Consider the following 12678-nt stretch of genomic DNA (forward strand, 5'->3'; position numbering starts at 1 on the left):
ATCAATCAGACAAATCCCCGCTCCTCTGGATCTTAAATTCTAACAGATGAAGGCAGACGTCAAGCAAATAGACATGTAGATAGTATTTTATGAAATTAAGGGCTAAAATAAACAGAGCTGGCTGAGGGGCATGCAGAGTTCCAGAAATGGGATGTTTGATAGGGCTGACAGAGTGGGCATCTTTGAGATAGACATCAGAACAGACACTTGAAGGAGGTGAGAGATGAGCTGTGAGGAATGTTCTAGAAGGTGAAAACACTGTGGTGAGGACCCCGCATTGGGGGCATGCCCAACCTGTTGGAGATGCGCCGCAAGGTGTTCAGTACGGCTGGACAAGGTGGGCAGGGGAGCATGGGTAGTGCTGAAGAGGTAGCTGTGGGACCCCGTTGCGTAGAGCCTTGAGCATCTGTCTTTCACTGTGAGTGGAATGAGCCTGCCTTACGTTTGTGAGGGGTTGCTCTGGCTGCTTTGTTGAAACTCAAATGCAGGGGCCAAGGGTCAAAGTCGGGGGCCAGCGAGGGGACTGTGCTGCTCACCTGGGTGAGATGCTGGTGGCTGGGCTGGCGTGATGAGTGACGGCAGGAAGCAGCAGCTGGGTGCTGGATGCATTTTTTTTTTTTTAAGATTTTATTTATTTACTTGAGAGAGAGAGAGAGAGAGAGTGAGTGAGTGTGCGTACAAGCTGGTAGAGGGGCAGAGGGAGATGTAGACTCCCTGCTGAGCAAGGAGCCTGATGTGGGGCTTGATCCCAAGACCCTGGGATCATGACCTGAGCCAAAGGTAGCCACTTAACCGACAGAGCCAGCCAGGTCTCCCTGCTGGATGCATGTTGAGGGTGCATTCTACAGGATGTCCTGACAGATGGGAGGTGGGGAAGGAGAAAGGGCAAGCTGAATGAAGGAGAGCGGTCGGCGTAAGCAGCTGGAAGGAGCACAATGTCCTCAGTGGGGATGGGGAGGCCTGCGTTATGTCTAGAAAAATAACAAAGCCAATGTTTACAAACTGGGAGATTTCATGTTCAAAAGAAAAATCTGCCATTCCAGCCACTCTTGCAAATTGGAAAGATCTGGCAAAATGGAGCCCAGCTTCTACCTGGCATCCATCAGTTCGCGCTAGCTGGCAGTTTCTCCCTTCGCTGGGTAGGCGCGTGTGAGTTTCCTCAGCTGGCCCCTTTGGGATTTGAGTGGGAGAACTTGGGGATAGGTAGTAAGTAGCAGAGTGGTTCTTAAGCGAGAGGGCTTGTTACAATGACTTCAGATTTCGGAGGTCAGGGTGTAGCCTTGAGGACCTGCAAACCTTCCAAGTTCCCAGTGGAGGTGGATGAACTAGAGCACATTCTCCCCGTATCCCCTCCCACCCCCCCATTAATAATTGCAGATGAGGTTCTCAGAGGACCTGGGAATGGTCTGAGACAGATCTGTTTTGCTAGGGTCCAGGACAGGAGTGGCAGCTCTGGTGGGGGAGGTCTCATCAGCCAGGAGGTCTTTCAGAGTCGCTGAAGGCACACTTGGCTTCTTTTCTTGCTTTTGGCAAAACCTGCCTCTTCTGGGTCGGGGTCACCAGCAATCATGGCAGGGAGTCTGGAGGAGGACCAGGGAGGCCCTAGCAGGAGCCATGGTCTCCAGAGAATCCAAGGGACAGATGAATTCCCTGCAGCCCGCCCAAACTGCTTGCATAAGCTTGCTGCTTCTTTATTTCAATTAGGCTCGGGGCTCATTATGCGGTCCCGGAGCTCGTGCTTCGACAGCAAGAAGCAGAAATCAGATTTCCATCTGCTTCTCCAGCTTGGAGAGACCCCAGGGAGAGAGCTGCGGCCACCACAGCACTGGCCTCCCAGTTACCCCAAGCGCATGAGCCTGGGGAAGGTTCTGGAGTCTCTTCAAGCTGTTCAAGGTAAAGTTCGGGAATCTGGCCTGCGCTGGAGGGGCCGCAGTGTGAAAGCGGGATAAGCAACTTTTTCTTTTCTTCCTGACAAAGAAAATATTTCTCTGTACATCTGGTTTGCGTTTTTCTTTAGGGTTCTGCCAGAAACAATTGTGAAAACAGAATGCAGCCCAAGATTGAAAGAATCTATCCATTCCTCTGGAATTCTCCATCTGTACGGCTGGGCCCCATATTAAAATTTGAGTAATTCCTTAATGTGAAGTCCCCAGGCTTTAAAAATACTGCAGACAGGCTTTCGTTTGCTAGTGGTTTCTCCCCTTCAAATGTTGGCCCTGGGCCCTCCGTCCCCCCCTAGAACATTCTCCATACCCCAGCCCTCCATAATTCCCCTGCCTATTGTAGTTCAACACATTCATCTGTATGTCCAGTGTTTACCACACCCCTTCTCTGTGCTGGGCGTTGGCAGGTCCTGGGGTCAGTGGTGAGCAGAACAGTTGCCACCATCATGAAACTCAGTCTGTGGGGAGAAAGGCCAGTTTAAATCAGGTTGTTAGTGAAGCTTCCTATGAAGCAGTGCTTTTCTACTATCTGTGGGCGAGGACCTGTTATTTTTCATCTCCCATCAATCATAGACTGACACACATGGTCCTACTTTGTGATCTGTGTGTAGTTTGTACCCTGCGAGTGGACTAATACGTGAGACAGTCTAAACTCTGCTCAGGGACCTGTATCCACCCATCACTTGCTTGGACATCCTACAATAAAAGTTTCTAAACACTCAAATTCTGTTTGTTGGTAGGGGTGTGAAACGACCTGTGGGCAGCCCCACACTGGTCCACACTTTGAGCCATGTCTTATCGAGGACAAGTGGGGGGTTAGAAGAGAAAAAAACAGATGCTTAGGCAGGGTGATGAGTGAAGGACCCTTGAAGAAGTGAGACCTAAAAGATGAATGGAAATGACCAACATGGGTTGGAAGGGGGGGGGGGGTCAGAGGGATCAGTGTTTATGAGTAAGGAACAGCATGCACCAAAGCCTAGAGGAGGAGGAGAATTGGCTTACCAAGGAATGGAAAGACTGCCTCTGTGTGTGTGTGTGTGTGTGTGTGTGTACAAGGTATATTAAGAATTGGGTTGATTAGAAACAGAATGCAGAGCAATGGGAAGGGTGAGGCTGATGTGCTCCCATTATTGATTTAGAGAAAATCCCTCTGGTGACTAAAGCATCCTTTGCAGGGCAGGGTTTGGTGGTAAGAAATGGGGAACTAGTGGGAAGACAGAAGAGGTGTTGGGAGCAATGTACTGATTGTGTATGTCCTAGCTCACTAGGGCAGCTGTTCCTCAAACTGGTGGCTTAAAACGGAAGAGATGTATTCTGTGAGCATTCTGGAGGCTAGAGATCCAAAAGCAGCTAGTCCACAGGGTTGGTCCTTCTGAGTCTGTGAGGGTGAACCTGTCCCACGCCTCTCCTGGGTCCTGGCGCTTTGCTGGCCAGTTCTGATGCTTCCTGGCTTTTGCTGCAATGCCTCATCTCTGCCTTTATCTGCCTTTATCTTAGTGCTCTTCCTGGCTCCGTCTCTGGCCCCTAGTTTCCCCCTTTATCCATATCTGTGCTATTGGATTAGAACCCACCCTAACAACCTCATCCTAATCCCATCTTCTATAAAGACCCTGTTTCCAAACAAGGTCATGTTCACGGCTGCTGGGGGGTTGGCACTTCAACATCCTTTGGGGGGACACAGTTGAACCCAGCACAGGTGACCGTGGCTGTTTGCCTTAGAGCTGTGTCAGGGCCGGGGGCAAAGGCAATGGATCCGGGAGATATTTCAAAGTTGAGTTGGACGGACCCAGTGATGGATGGGTTGGGTGCGTGGAGTGAGAGGGGAGAAAAAGGCTTAGATCCCTTCGTTTTAAATTCTGACCCAAGGCCCCTGGGGGTCTGGTTAAAATTCAGGTTGCTACTGCAGGTGGTCTGGGGCAGGACTGGAGGTGCTGCCCTTCTTACCAATTTTCAGGTGATGCCAGTGCAGCGAACACCCTTTGGTCGGCAAACGTACCACATGGAGAGAACTTAGTGCTTCCCTGTCTAGTATGGTAGGCACTAAGCTCACATGACTTGTGAGCACTTGGAATGTGGCTCATCCAAACTGAAATAAGCTGGAAGAGTCAAGTGCACACCAGGTTTCGAAGGCTTAGTATGAAAGACAGGTTATAAATTAATTTTATAATTTATTATAAATTATGTAATTTATATATAGTTATATATATAACCAAATTAATTTTGGTTATATATAATTAATTTTGGGGGGTTATATATAGCCAGTTTATATGTAGATACCAATTAATTTTATTATTGTGAATTAATATTTTGGTTTTGTTTTGTTTTGAATTGTATAGCAGTCAAATAACAGGATTAAAAGTATTCCACTTGGGGGGCGCCTGGGTGGCTCAGTGGTTTAAGCCTCTGCCTTCAGCTCAGGTCATGATCTCAGGGTCCTGGGATCGAGCCCCACATCGGGCTCTCCGCTCAGCTGGGAGCCTGCTTCCCCCTCTCTCTCTGCCTGCCTCTCTGCCTACTTGTGATCTCTCTCTATCAAATAAATAAATAAAAATCTTTAAATTAAAAAAAAAAAAAGTATTCCACTTGGTTCCTTTTTACCCTTTTCAGTGTGGCTACCAAAAAATGTAAAGGTATATATGTGGCTTGCATTCGAGTTTACATCATGTGTCGGCACTGGACAGCACTGGCTTAGGCTTCAATGTTTCCCTCTTCCAAATTTTCCCCCTTCCAACTTTTCCCCTACCAAAAAAACGTAAGTTTTTACATTACAAAAAATGTACATTTTAGGGACGCCTGGGTGGCTCAGTTGGTTAAGCAGCTGCCTTCGGCTCAGGTCATGATCCCAGCGTCCTGGATTGAGTCCCACATCGGGCTCCTTGCTCAGCGGGGAGCCTGCTTCTCCCTCTGCCTCTGCCTGCCTCTCTGTCTGCCTGTGCTCGCTCTCTCCCTCTCTCTCTGATAAATAAATAAAAATCTTTAAAAAAATGTACATTTTACATTACAAAAAATGTAAAGGTATATATGTGGCTTGCACTCGAGTTCACATCATGTGTCCGCACTGGACAGCACTGGCTTAGGCTTCAATGTTTCCCCCTTCCAGAAGCTTCTTGACCACCCCAGCTGAAGGAGGTGTTTCCCACGGGCATTCTTTCTCACAAACCGTGTAGGTCATTTATCATCACTTTGTTCTGTAGTTCTGTGGGTCTGTGTCCGCTGGCCAACCAAACTCCGTAGTTCCTCAAGGAGACACGCGGTCTGGCTATCTCTCTCCCACAAGCTTTCCATTCTCTTGATAAGGCAATGATTGTTGACCAAGCAAATTTTGGTGAGGCAGCTTTCTCTGTTGGCCACAGTGTTGATTCTCAAGTGGGTTTGGGTGAGGCTCAATCCAGGGCAAAATCTGGTTCTTCTGGACGCCAGTTCATGGGGCTTGCAGAACCTCTGAGAGCTGCTCATCGGTGGGAAGACACCGCTTGGGACAAAGGAAGGCAGGGGAACTGGTGGCCTCTGAAGAAGGGATCTTCCTGTGCCTCTACCCCTTTTATTCACCCTCAGGGCAAGCCTGGGGCCAGTGCTTCTCAGGTGGGGAGGTTATTGCAGTAAAAGGCAGGACAGGGGCGCCTGGCCGGCTCAGTCAGAGGAGCACACAACTCTTGGTCATGGTGTTGTATGTTCAAGCCCCAGGTTGGATGTAGAGATTACTAAAAAACAATAAATAATGATAATAACAACAACAACAACGACAAAAACTTTTTAAAAAGCGGGGCAAGTAGGCAGTTTTCTCTCTCTCCTGCTTCTTCCTTCTCTGTGGCCTGAGAGCTAGGGGACCAGAGTGCAGCCTCATGGGAAGAGGCCCGCCATTGCTCTCTCCCCTAATTCTTGTTCCCACCTGGCAGTTTGACAGAGTATGGGGCTCAGGCCAGCTCAGTCCTAAGCACTGGGAAGTGCCCTACTTTTGCATTCTCCCTCTGCGTCTCTGTGTCTCCCTCTCTCTCTGTGCTGCCTTAGTGGCTAAAAAGTTGCATTGGCTGCTACTCTCTCCTCTTCCCTGCTCACATCTTGGGGTGAGATCGAACATACACGTTTGTCTGTGGAGAGTGTTGCCGGTGGGGCTTTCCAAAAGCGCACTCTAAGATGGAGTTTGGGGTACAAGATACTTTTAGGGGTCAAGGCCTGGGAGAGGAAGGCGGAAGGAGCTAGAGCTCGCAGAGGAGGAAGGCAGGCTACAAGGAGGACTGACAAGGTCTCAGCTTTTGCCAAGCCAGTGGGGAGCTTTGCAGCAGGTATCACCACCTCTCCAGGGCCTGAAATATCCTGGCCTAGGAGGGGCCCAGGCTCTCTGCATTGAAGGTGGGGCTGATCATACTCTCTCAAGTCCCTTCACTGAGGGGTGATCTCTGCGTCTCCCATAGATCCTGAGACAAGGATTTGGGTGCAAGGAATTGACAGGGAAGGTGATCCCAGGGGCAGGCTGAGGGAGACAGGGAAGGGAGGAAGGTTGGTCCATCCAGGTGAATTCATGAGTGGGCGACTGCCACGGGCAACCTGGGCCCAGTTCCCCTGGGGACTTCTGGGACGCTGCACGGGATGCTGCTGAGGGGCAAGGAAGCTGAGACACGCCTTCCAACTCCCATGCCCAACTGGCTGCTCTGAGGCATTACTGCCTGCTGCAGAGAAGGCCTGTGGCAGAGGTGGGGAAGGCTTAGGGTTTCTGTCTCCAGGGGAGCTTTGGGTGGGGCAGGACTCTAGCCCTCAAAACAGTGAGGCACAGCCACGTAGGAATAACCAGTTCTGCTCTAGCCCCTTTTATCAGCCTTCTCTGCTTAGAGAGGCAGCCAGCAACTCCCTGTTGCCTCTGGTGCTTGGGAAGAACAGATAAGTCTGAGTCACACGAGACAGGAACTTGGGAGAGCCTGGAGGGCAGGCCTGGATTCTTGTGAGGTCTGGGATCCTCAGCTCCTAGCACACAGCATGTTGCATCCGTGTTTGTAGCCGTTAGCAAGTCTAAAGGAGAGGCAAGAAGGCAGGTGAAGTGCGCATGCGGTAGGGAGGGGCCTGAGCCTAGCCCTCAGTTGCCACTGATGACTGGCCTTCATCCAGTTCCGTCAGCTAAGCTCTTGGCCCCAAGTGAAGCCGTTGCATTCTGCCCTCCTAAGATAGTCTCTGGTATCAGCGGCTTACCATCGATGTCAAGCACGGGGCTCTCTCACATGATCTGGTCACCCGAGGACATCAGTATTGTCCGCACCGTAATGCCCACTTTGAAGATGGGGAAGATAAGACCGGGGGTGGAGGAGGAGCTTGCCCAAGACTGGACTGCTAGGGAGCAGCAGGGGTGGGACTTAAATCCAGGTCTATGCAGCTGCCAAGCCAGGGTCCACGCCCAGGCTGTGGCAGTGGTTGGAGGTGGGGTGGGAGGAGGGGTGGAGGAAGCGGAGTGTGTTGATGGAGGGGCCACAGAGCGAAAGCTCTCTGGTGCCACATCTCAGCCCAGGTTTCCCAGTCACACTGTCGGCTCCTCTCAGTAGCTGAGGCTGGTCCGCTGCAGGTCAGGGACCTACCGTGGGTGAGGAACCCGTCTATCCTGAGCCTGTGGACTCACCAGTGCTTCTGGCTTCTCAGTACCACCCCTGAAAAGAGTTCTTTGACTCTGGAGAGGAGACGGGGATCTTTGATATCCTCACAATCCCCAGGCTCTGTCCAGTGTCTTTCTCAACTCCTCCCCTTACCTGCAATCCTACCCCCGCCCTCCATGGGCACAAAACTCCTTCTAACTCTTAACAACAAAGGCTGGAACGTGAGGCTGTGGGTTGTCAGCTCCCTCCTCCCAAAGCTTCCAATGATGGAGCCAACCTCATTAAAAGGAGGGGAACTAGGGTAAAGTGAAAGAAAGCCCTTCCCATAAATGTTTCATTTTTATGGGGCCATTAGCACACTAATCTTCTGTGGGGCTCCGCCAGGCCCTCAGATGCCCGAGAGTCTCAGCCAGATCCCAGGAAATGGGCCAAGATGGAGGAATTAATAGCTCTTCCCCTCCCCTAGTTTCTGTAATTTATGAGAGTGTGTGATTTGGGAACCGAGAGACGATTGGGAGAGTAGAGGAGACACGGTGACCCACCCAGACGGTGTTGCTGCACAGAGAGTTAGGGGACAGGAAGTGTTTGGGGAGAGAAGGTCCAGGAAGCTGGCCCCAGGCGTACTGTCCGGAGTCTGTGTGGGAGAACTTGTTGCGTTTCACTCTACTTCCAACAGAGCTGCCAGGTCTGGCCAGTGCTCAAACCCTGCTGTGGTGGAGGGGCAGCGTCGGGACGAAGGGGTAGAGGAGAAGGGAGCAAAACTGCTTTTATTTGGCCTTTATGATGGCCAGACCTTTCCCATTTATAGCTCATTTAGTCCTCACAACAGTGCTGTGAAATGTTAGCAGCAGCCGTGGTGGTGGTAGTCATGGTAGTGGCGGAGTAGTGGCAGCGGCAGTATTAGTGAGGGCGGGGGTAGCGGTAATGATGGTGGGGGTAATAGTACTTGTAGTAGAAGTAATGGTAGTAATAGATTTGGCTCTCACACTTGCAACAGTCATGATTAAGATGTTTTGAGTACTTACCATGTTTCCAGCACTGCACTGTTGAACTTTATAGGCATTATCTGTGGAATCTTCTCAAGGACCCCATGAGAGGATTCTCTGGGCTTTCTGGATAAACTCAGACCAACCAACCAAGAAGAGTACATTCTGCTTTCCTGTGGTGGCGCCAATGTCACAGCATTTTAGAGGGGAGAAAACTGAGGTACTAAGAGTTTCACTAACTTGTCCAGTGTTCCATGATAGAACCAGGACTTAAACTTGGAAACCTGACTGCATGCAGAGTACTCCCCAAAACCACTGTGTTTGCTGTTCATCAGGGCCGCCATGGGACAGGCAGCCATAAATAGCACCGACCTACGTGGGCCACGTGGTCTGTTACAAATACTCGGTCCACCCTTGTATAGCAAAAGCAGTGTGATAAGTGACCAGGTGAAACCACGTGCAGTAAAACTTCATCTACAAAAGCATGCGGCAGGTGGGTAGGGTTGCCAGATAAAATCTAGTCCTGCAACCTTAGGTGAACCAGATTTGACCACAAGCCATAGTTTTCCAACTTCTTATCTTGTCTAACTTTTGCACTTTATAAGCATTCCCTTAATTCCTGGAAAACATCAGTGAGGAAGGAGAGGGACAGAGAGGGAAACTGAAGCTCAGAGGGAGTAAGCGATTTGCCCAACATTATTCGGATGCCAGATGCAGAGCTGGGTTCAGAATCCAGGTCTCCTTGATGCCTTGGCTTCATTGTACCCCAAAGACCTAAGGCTCAGGGAATGAGGAGCCAATGCTCCTGGCAGCCTCATGAAATTTAGGCAAAATAGAAAGACCTTCCCTGCTTCCTTGCCCTCTCCTCTAGGTCTGAATCCAGGCCGTTTTGCTTGTGTCTGATTTCACCTGGATTCACAGGGGAAGAGAAGCAAAGGAAGAAGAGCATGCTTCCCGATGACAACTCTGAGCTTTCAGTTTGGTTGTGACTTCTTTCTGAGAGCAGAGGGGAGTAACTGCCTATTCTTGATCTGAACTGACCTCTTTGGCTTCATCGAAGCTAATGCAGCAGGAAAATAGCTACAGGTCACCTGAACTCTGCCATTGAGTCTAGGTCGGTGGTTCTCAGTGGAGGGGAGGAGGTCATTTTGCCGCCCAGGATATCGTAGACAATATCTGAAGATCTGTGGTCATAGGTCTGGGAAGGTGGTTGTGGCATCTGGGGAATAGGGAGCTGGAGAATTGCTCAACATCCTACCAAGCATAGGACAGCTCCCACAACACAAACTTAGTGAAACCTAAAATGTAGTAGCATGAAGTCAAGAAACTCTGGTCTATGGTCAAGTGGCCAATGGAATGGGTCCGCTTTGGACCTATGTGGTCTTCTCCTTTGGCTCCATCCCCCTTGCTATCTTAGCCCTTCTTCATTTTCTTGCAGGTGGGAGGAAGAGGGTTGGCCAGTCAAGGCCCTTTGTGTGAGAACTGCTGGTCGTTCTCTCCTCTTCCCTGTTCTCTGCAAAGGGTGCCTTTTCCTGCCCATCATAAACTTTACCCTTATTCCAGAATGCTGTATTAATCAGGGTCTAGCCAGAAAGACAGAAACCCCTTCAACTATTTGCAGTAGAGAGAACTGAATGTGGAGAACTGGAGGAGCTGAGAAGACAAGGGGATGGGCCACCACCACCCTTAGACATGGAGGAAAGGGAAGAGGTGGGGTTTGCTGGATCCCTGTGGCCAGGGCCATCAGGAAAGTGAGGACCTAATGGGTCTGTCCAGTGAGAACTGGAGCATGAGGAGTCGTTGCTGCTGGAATGGACAGGATGGAGAAGGAGAAATATCCCTACTGCCTCCAGCTGGGCAAAATAGCTCAGCTAGAAGTCAGCTGACCCACAAACCTGGGAAATGCGGGGTTAGCTCCTTTGACATACAAAGCAGAACTGGGAAAGTGTAGGAAATGGATATAAGAACAGGTCCAGGAAAGGCCTCCCTACTTCTCTTACTAGAAGGAAAGCATAGAGGAATTCCAGTTGTACACATGGACCCTGCCGCCCCCCCCACCCAGACTTTCCTGAAAGAGGGAGCTGGACTTAAGAACTGAGGTTACCTTAGTATTACTAAAAGCTTCTCAGGGGGACATGGTGCACCAATTTTCTGTATATTTATATTTAGGAAAATCCTGGAAGGTCTTATATATGATTGAGTCAGCTTCCAATGATGACTTGTGTCAGAATCCCCTGGAGAATTTAATCATGACAACTCTAGAGTCCCACCTAGAGATCTAGAATCAGGATCTCCAAGGGAGGAAGAGGAAGAAACCAGCAATCAGCATTTTTTTACAAAACTCTCCAGTGGTTCCTCTATACCCTGCAGTTGGAGAACTACTGCTGGAAGGTCCTGGTCATGTCAGCACTGGTTAAGGTCACCTCTCCTCTCCAAATTTCCTGTTGTGTTGATAATTTATGGGTACAACTCAATCCTTGCCATTCCCTGCTTTGCAAATTTCTCTGGAATGTGGCCCAGCCTGTTATATTGATAAACTAGATTCTTAAAAAAGCAAGAAATTAGTCAGCTGTTGTTTTTTCTTTGCTCCAATGAATTGTATAGTGTGTGTGTGTGTGTGTGTGTGTAGAGATACAGGGGATGGGAGAATGGCCCAATCCCAAGATAGCACTAATCTTTGATCAAAGAACAATTGTGAGTTATAGCCACAATTTTCTGATTCTGAGATCCATTTCTTCAACAGTCTAATTTGCTGTCTGAGCTTACACTAACAATAACAAAATAAGCTCATTTTCCTGAAACCCTACTGTGCGTCAAACACTTTGAATATGTTATTTGAATTCCTCACAATAGCTCTGCCATGTAGGGATCAAATTTCCTCATCACAGTAGATGAGGAAACAGAGACATAAAGAAGTAAAAGAATTTGCCTGAAATCACAGAGTCACTGGAAACAGGATATGTGATAAATCTTCAAATAAGTTTCAGAATAAATCCCCTTCTTTTCCCATTCTTCCAGGAAGATTACAAGTCAAATTAATGTTAAATACTCAGCTGGCTTCCACTTATGGCCTAACAGTGTTTGGGCCCTTGCTGACACAAAACAAAACAAAACAAAACAAAACAAAACAAAACCCAACTCTGGAAATGATTCCAAGGGCACACAGCAAATGAAGAAACACTTATTGAAGAAAATATAGTAGTATTTGTTAAAGACAGGGAAAGTCTTTGATGTTTGAAGCAAGACCTGCTCTCTTTCAGCTTAGTGAAGCAAACTCCATTTGAGCTTGATACAGCCAAGAACACAGGGCTCTGCTTCCCCTCAGCTCCCGGAGGGCCATCTTCCCAGGAGGGACAGGATACCAGCTGTTCCCTTCCTAAACGTGTTGCTGGAGCTATGTTTTGAGCAAGGGCAGCTGAGAGGTGAGAACACTGTTTTTGTCTTGTTTTTGTTTTGTTTTGTTTTGTTTTGTTTGCTGAGCCCCCATTCACAGAAAGGACGTTCTATTTTGGACACAGTGCCGTGGAAGATACTAGGGACCAGACAGTTCTTAGTCTGGCCCATGGGGTGGTATTCCATGCGGAGAGAAAGCAAAGGTGACTTGGCACTGCTGCCCCTCCTTCCAGTGAGTACTAGTTAAGATGTGAGCACACAGTTGTCCTGTCTCCAGCACGAGAGCCTTGACTTGGACATTGTATCTGGGGGATAAGCGGGACATAGAATAAGGATCCCCAAATACCTTCCCAAAGGAACAGACTTCATTTGCAACAAGATATGGAGAAGTTGAAGCCAAAGGGACTTGCAGAAACAAAGGTGGTGTGGTGAAAGGCAATTGGAGATTGAGAGAGTCGTTGGAGGTATATGTTAAACTATAGGTAGGTAACTAGGTTGCTGGAAAGAAACAGGCAAGGAGATAGCTGGGGAAGGCCTTAATGGTATCAGAAAAAAGTCTCTAACATTCACCTCAACAATTATCCCCTCAAAGCAAGCAGAATTGATTGGGTCATTCTGTAAGCAAGTGAAACTCCAGAACACTACTGATAGCAACATAGGGTCCAATAGGTAAGTAGAGGCACTTAACTTGGTGTGGTCAGCAAGAGAGAAAGTGAGAGAGAGTCTGCCAAAACCATGGTCATCCCAGGTGACTAGATATACCCCAGGCTCACCCCTGAG

Source organism: Mustela putorius, unplaced genomic scaffold (genome assembly GCF_011764305.1).
Source record: "Mustela putorius furo isolate JIRA1106 unplaced genomic scaffold, ASM1176430v1.1 tig00000095_pilon_pilon_pilon, whole genome shotgun sequence".
NCBI classification, from domain to species: domain Eukaryota; kingdom Metazoa; phylum Chordata; class Mammalia; order Carnivora; family Mustelidae; genus Mustela; species Mustela putorius.